Here is a 7405-nt window from a genome sequence, read left to right as displayed (position 1 = left end):
AAATGACTTCAGCTTAACAACAGTTTCAAATATTTCTCATCTGAAGGCAGGAAGTTGGTCCAGTTTCAGCAATATATTGATATAATTTTACATTTCTTAAAATGTTGAAGCTATGTTTATTTAAGATTAGCTGGGCTCGATGCCTGCTCTTGAGAAAAACATTTATAGGCTGCGGATTTTTTTTTTCAAAAAATATAGAACTGTTAGTGTTAAATGATCTTTCCATCTGTCTGAAAACTCATTAGCTTCATTTAGTATAGGAAGGGGGGGAAAATAACTGTTACTCTGATACCAGCCACTTCTCCCTTACTGCCTGTTTTTGTAAATAAAGTTTTATTGCAACAAGGGTTTGCTTGTTCTGTTCTGTTTTGCAGATGTCAGCCTTTGCATGGCAGTGGCAAAGTTCAGTGCTTGCAACAGGCACCTTCTATCTGCAAAGCCTAAAATGTTTGTGGTAGCTCTGAACAAGATGTCCCCCATAGGTGGGTGGTGGTGGCGCACACCTTTAATCCCAGCACTTGGGAGGCAGAGGCAGGCGGATTGCTGTGAGTTCGAGGCCAGCCTGGTCTCCAAAGTGAGTCCAGGACTGTCAAGGCTAACACAGAGAGACCCTGCCTTGAAAAACAAAACCAAAACAAAACAAAAATGTCCCCCCATAATCTCCAGCATTTGAATTCTTGGTCCCCAATTAGTGGTCGCTATTTGGGTGGGTTTCGGAGGTGAGACCTTGCTGGAGGAAATGCATCACTGGGGGGAGGGGCAAGCTTTGAGAGTTTTAACACTCACCACATGGTTTCAAGTTCCCTCTCTCTGGCTCTGGGCTCTGTGGCTCAAGACGTGAGCCCTCAGCTTCCTGTTCCTGCCACCATGCGTTTGCTCCACCCCTCGTGGACTCCAACTCTCCTGAGACTTAAGTCCCAATAAACTCCCTTTTCTGTGAGGCTGCCTTGGAAAGGGTATTTTATTATAGCGATGGAAGAAATGCGTTGTTCACTGAACTGTTTACGTTACAGACTTTTTCTGCCTGTGACCTATTCTGGGTCTGCAGATTTGATGCTCTTCCTTCAGGAGGTTTAAACCAATATGTACGTACCACTAGGATTTAGCGGGAGTGGTGTGTGTGCGCGTGAGCGGTGCGTGTGTGCGTGAGGGTCAGGCAGTAGAGGAACATGGTGGATCTGTAGGAAGCTTGGGGGGGAAGTGGCTAAGAGGATCTAGCCAAGATGAAGATGGTCCTTTTTTGGTTTTGGTTTTGAGACAGGGTTTCTCTGTGTAGCCTTGACTGTCCTGGATTCCCTTTGTAGGCCAGGCTGGCCTCGAACTCACAGAGATCCACTTGTCTCTGCCTCCCAGAATGCTGGGATTACAGGAGTGAGCCACCGTGCCCAGCTAAAATCGGGGATTTTGTTGTTGTTGTTTTGGATGGAGTTGGGTTTGAGACAGGATTTCTCCATGTTGCCACAGCTGTCCTGGAACTCATTGTGTAGACTGGATTGGTTTCGTAGATCCAGAAAATCACGGCACGGAGCTGGGGATACAGTTCAGTGGCAGAGCATCTACCTAACAGACGCAAGACCCCTGGTTCAACCTCCAGCATCACCAGAAAAAAAAAATTATGAAACTGGAGAGGTGGCCCACCAGGTAAAAAGCATTTGCTGTTCTCACAGAGGAGGTAGGTTCGTTTCCCAGTCCCCAATGGTAGTTTATGGCCATCTGTAACTCCAGTCCCAGTGTAGCCAATGCCCTGTTCCAGCCTCCATAGGCACCAGGTACAATGTGGCGTGTGCACACACACACACACACACATACACACACACACACACACACACAGAGGCAAACACTCATAGACAAAATAAAAAAGAATTCTGACAGGAAAATGTTTGGGGGCACTGTAGGTGCTAATGCTACCAGAGTTACAGTAGGAGCCTGTGTCCTTGGAAGCCCTAGTGAGCCAGGCTCAGCCACCTGTCCTTGATAAACCAATTAAAAGACCCCAATAAATAATGAAAAGCAAAAATAAAAAAATTTTAAAAAGGGAGATTTATTCAATATATGCATTCTGGGATGAGGTACAAAGAGAAAACGGTGGCTTCCAAGACCATCCCCTGGGTCCTCCCGTGGGAGGGAGTAAGGTTTCAGTTGAGGGCAAGAGCTGGACATAATTAACCTAGTCACAGTGTGGTTCTGCCCATCACCGACCCGTTGTCATTTTGGTTCCAGTCCAGAGTCCTTCCGTTTTCATGGAGGTGGGTCCCCGTTTGATTGGCAGCAGGCTTTTCAGCCTTTTCCTTCTTCCAGTAGGTAAAACCTGGGGGATGGGGGGGGGGGCGGAATTCCAATTTCCCGGGCTTCCTTGTTTCTTCAGTGCAGATACGCAGAACGAGAGACTCAAACAGCGTCTAGAGTGTGTCCTCACTCCTGTCCAGCATTTTGGTTCCAACTCGAGAGAATTGTGACAAAAGGCTGTGTATTATTCAATTCCATATATTGGAAACTTCCAGAATAGGCAAGTCATTAGAGACAACCCTGGGTAGGGGCGGGGTGTGTGTGTGTGTGTGTGTGTGTGTGTGTGTGTGTGTGTGTGTGTGGCGCGGGGTGGTGATGGCGGGTGGGTGGCGGGGTCGGAGGAATGAGGGAGGAGGGACAGGTCCGACTGCTGGTTTTTAATGTAGCCCAGGCTGGCCTTGAACTCCTTGTGCAGAGGAGGGCTATAACCTTGAACTCCTGACTCTCCTCCTGCTGAGGGCTGGGATAACAGGTGTGCACCACCACACCTGGGTGGCTCGTGCTTCAGACTTAAATTTTTAGCATGAGACCCATGGACATGTCTTTCACCAGATGAGGAGTTTCTGGACTCCTGGAGGATCTCACGCCAGAGGATGCAGATGCTCCCTGGGGCCCACGGCAGGGAGTCTCCTGCCTGTGGCAGGCAGCTGAGGCACAGGCAGCAGCAGGGGCCAGAGGGATGGCCCTGTGGCGAGCCTGCAGCAGTCCGGCGGGCGCCAGGACCTCGGAAGAGTCAGGCCTGGACCACTGACTTATGGAGGGTTTGCCGGTCTTGATTTGCTTCTACCTATGTATTTTAGGCAGCACTATCGCAGAAGTCCTTGGGGCTTGGTGTCCAGCAGTGCACAGTTTAAATCTGTCAGGTCTCATTAGTGATAATGTTTACTCTTGTCTTAAGTTGATGTCTGGCAGGATTCTTTGCTGGAAAGTTACCCCTGGCAATTAAAAAAAAAAAAAAAGACATTTGTACTTAAATCACCATTTCTCTTCTTTTAAATTTTTTTAAACATTTATTTATTTTACATGTATAAATGTTTTGCCTGTATGCTTGTGCCCCACGTGTGTGCCTGGTCTCAGGAGATCAGAAGAGGGTGTCAGAGCTCTGGAACTAGAATTGTGGATGGTTGTAAGCCGCCATGTGAGTGCTGGGAGTTGAACACACACACACACACACACACACACACACACACACACACACACACACACACACACGCACACACGCACATCTCTGGAATAGCAAGGGCTTTAAACCACTGGGCCATCTTTCCAACAACAGCCATTTCTGTTTCTTTGTTTTGGGTTTTTTGAGACAGGGTTTCTCTGTTGTAGCCTTTGCTGTCCTGGACTCACTTTGTAGACCAGGCTGGCCTTGAACTCTCAGCGATCCACCTGCCTCTCTCTCCCTGAGTGCTGGGATTACAGGCGCGAGCACCCACACCCGGCTTCTTTTAAACATTTTAAATTTAATAATTAAAAAAAAATGCAGACAGCTGGGCATGGTGGCGCATGCCTTCAATCCCAGCACTTGGGAGGCAGAGGCAGGTGGATCTCTGTGAGTTCGAGGCCAGCGTGGTCTACAAAGTGAGTCCGGAACAGCCAGGGCTGCATAGAGAAACCTTGTCTCAAAAAACAAAAAACAAACAAACAAAAAAAAATGCAGACTGGGCCAGGCATGGTGGTGCACACCTTTAATCCCAGCACTTTGGAGGCAGAAGCAGGTGGATCTCTATGAGTTTGCGGCCAGCCTGGTCTATAGCGTGAGTTCCAGGACAGCCAGGGCTACTCATGAGAAGAGTTGTTGTACTTTTTCTCCCTCTGTTCTATTATTTTTTTTTATATGTCTGCACTAAGGATGAGTACTAATACACTGGTGCCTTATTTTTGTACAATATAACAGTATTACAGTAAAATGTAACCTTCAGTAAAACTTGCAATTCGTTTTTATTTTAACTTGAGTGTATATGTACCATGTGTGTACCCATGTGTGTACCCGTGTCCTTGGAGGCCAGAAAGGGGGGGGCGCGGATCAGATTCCTTAGATTTGGAGTCACAGGTGGTTGTGAGCCACCATGTGGGTGCTGGGAATTGAACTCAGGACCTCTGGAAGAGCAGCAAATGCTCTTAACCACTCGAGCCACCTCTCCAGCCCCTACCACCACTGAAATTTCAAACCACCAAAAGTAAAGAAAGGAAAATGGGCCACACCTTCAGCCACAGCAGCCATGGTGGCATGCCCCTGTAATCCTGGGATCCAGGAGGCTGAGGCAGGGTGGATCCAGACCTCCAGGGCTCCCAAGCAAGAACCTATGTCAAAGAAACATCAAAGCAGCCCAGGCTTTGGTAGGGTTATATTCAGCCTATTAATTAATTAATTAATCAATTAACTTATTATTGGGTATTGTGGGGGATCACATGCCACCCCACACATAGGAAGTGGAGGCCAGGGAACAAGTTATAGGACTCATTTCTCTCCTTCTGTGAAATAGGTTCCTGAGATGGAGCTCAGGTCACCGGGCTTGGTGGCCAGGCTCTTTACCCACTGAACCATCCTGCCAGGCCCTCAGCTTTTTCTTTGTGTCTAGGAGTCTTCATTTTAGTTACTTGAAATCATACTGTAAATGCAATTTTTTTGCAGCCTGCTCTTTTTCATTAAAATGTGCAGAGGTAGGCAAATTACAACCCACAGGCCAAAGTTGGCTCCCTGCCCACTATTGTATTCTTGCGAACTAAAATTGGCTTTTAAACTTTAAATAGCTGAAACAAAATCAAAAGAGCAATAATATTTTCTGACATGGGAAAATTGCATCAAATTCCAAAGTTAAGTTTCCATAACTGGCTGGCTCCCTTGTGTTTGTCTATATATTATCAAGGAGACTAAATTGCCTGAAAAATCCAAAATTCTATTTACCCTTTACAGAAAAAGTTTGCTGGCTCTGCAGTATTATATATTAAGTGTGTGTGTGTGTGTGTGTGTGTGTGTGTGTGTGTGTGTGTGTATTGTGTTGATGCTTCTGTGTGGGAGTCAGAAGTTAACTTCAGATTCCCTCCTCAGGAGCCATCTATCGCCATTGTTTTGTTTTAAAATATATTATTTATTCTTTAAGCATTTCATACACATATACAATGTATTTTGATAATATTCACCTCCCAGATCCCCTTCTCCATGTCTCACTCCCAATATCATTTATTATTATTATTATTATGATGATGATGATGATGATGATGTTTACTCACTGACTTCATTTGTCTTTTGAGGCAGTGTCTCCCATTGGCCTGCAGCTCACCCAGTTGGTTAGGCTATGCCCAGTGAGCCCCAGAGATCCCCCTGTCTCCACCTCTCATGCGCTGGGATCACAAATCCTTGCCACCAGCCAGGGATCTGGGGATCCAGTTCAGGTCTTCACGATTTCACTGCAAGCACGTTCCAGCCTGGGCTACCTTCCCAGCCCCCCAATCACGGCTTCAAACCGGCAGTTTAACCCATGCTGGAAAACGCTGCGGGGAAACTAAGAAGGAATGCCGATGAGCTTCACCCTCAGGGGGCTAAGGCAGGAAGCTCGCTTGGAGTGTGAAGTCAGTCTGGGCTGCATAGCAAGTTCCAAGATCAACTCTTTTTTTTTTTTTTTTTTTTTTTTAAGATTTACTTATTTATTTAGTATACAGTGTTCTGCCTGCACATACTCCTGCAGGCCAGAAGAGGGCACCAGATCTCACTATAGATAGTTGTGAACTACCATGTAGTTGCTGGGAATTAAACTCAGGACCTTTGGGAAGAGCAGACAGTGCTCTTAACCTCTGAGCCATCTCTCTCTCCAGCCCCCAAGATCAACTCTTAAAGGAACCAACCACAAGTCTCTGACGACAGAAATTGAAGAAGATTGCGGAAGATGGAAAAATCTCCCAGGCTCGTGGATCAGGAGAATCAACATAGTAAAAATGGCCATTTTACCAAAAGCAAGTTAGAGATTAAATGCAATCCTTATCAAAACACCTACCCAATTCTTTACAGACCTTGAAAGATCAATTCTCAACTTCATATGGAAAAACAAACAAACAAACAAAAAACCCAGAATGGCTAAAAACAAGCCTGTACAATAAAAGATCTAGAGGAATCTCCCTCCCTGATCTCAAGCTGTACTATAGAGCAACAGTAATAAAAACTGCATGGCACTGGCATAGAAACAGACAGGTTGATCAATGAAATTGAAAAAAAGACCCAGAAATAAACCCAGGCACCTATGAACACTTGATTTTTGACAAAGAAGCCAAATCCATACAATGGAAAAAAGACAGCATCTTCAACAAACGGTGCTGGTCTAACTGGATGTCTACATGTAGAAAAATGCAAATAGATTCATATTTATCACCCTGCATAAAACTAAAGTCCAAGTGAATTAAAGACCTCAACATAAAACCTAACACACTAAATCTGTTAGAAGAAAAAGTGGGGGAAGAGATTTTAAGTCATTGACCCAGGAGACAAGCTTTCGGCAGAGAACACTAATAGCTCAGGCTCTAAGGTCAACAATTAATCAATGGGACTTGATGAAACTGAAAAGCTTCTGTAAGGCAAAGGACACTGTCAAGAGAACAAAACGACAGCCTACAGACTGTGAGAAGATCTTCACCAATCCTACATCTGACAAAGGTCTAATATCCAAAATATATAAAGAACTCAAGAAAGTAAACACCACCAAACCAAATAATCCAATTAAATATGAGGTACAGAGCTAAACAGAGAATTCGCAACAGGGGAATATAGAATGGTGGGGTTTTTTTGTTGTTGTTTTGGTTTTTTTTTGGTTTTTTTGTTTTTTTTGTTTTTTGTTTTTCCGAGACAGGATCTCTTTGTGTTAGCCTTGACTGTCCTGGACTCACTTTGTAGACCAGGCTGGCCTCGAACTCATAGCGATCCACCTGCCTCTGCTTCCTGAGTGCTGGGATTAAAGGTGTGCGCCACCACGCCTTGCCTCTAGAATCGTATATACACACATACATGTACACACACATTTTCTTTTATTACTTATGGGAGTTTTTGTTGTTGTTTTTCTCTGTGTAGCCTTGGCTGTCCTGGACTCTCACTTTAGACCAGGCTGACCTCAAACTCACAGAAATCTGC

Source organism: Acomys minous (assembly GCF_964271855.1).
Source record: "Acomys minous genome assembly, chromosome: 6".
NCBI lineage: Eukaryota > Metazoa > Chordata > Mammalia > Rodentia > Muridae > Acomys > Acomys minous.
The sequence above is the reverse complement of the archived record's forward strand: the minus strand, read 5'-3'. Positions refer to the sequence as shown.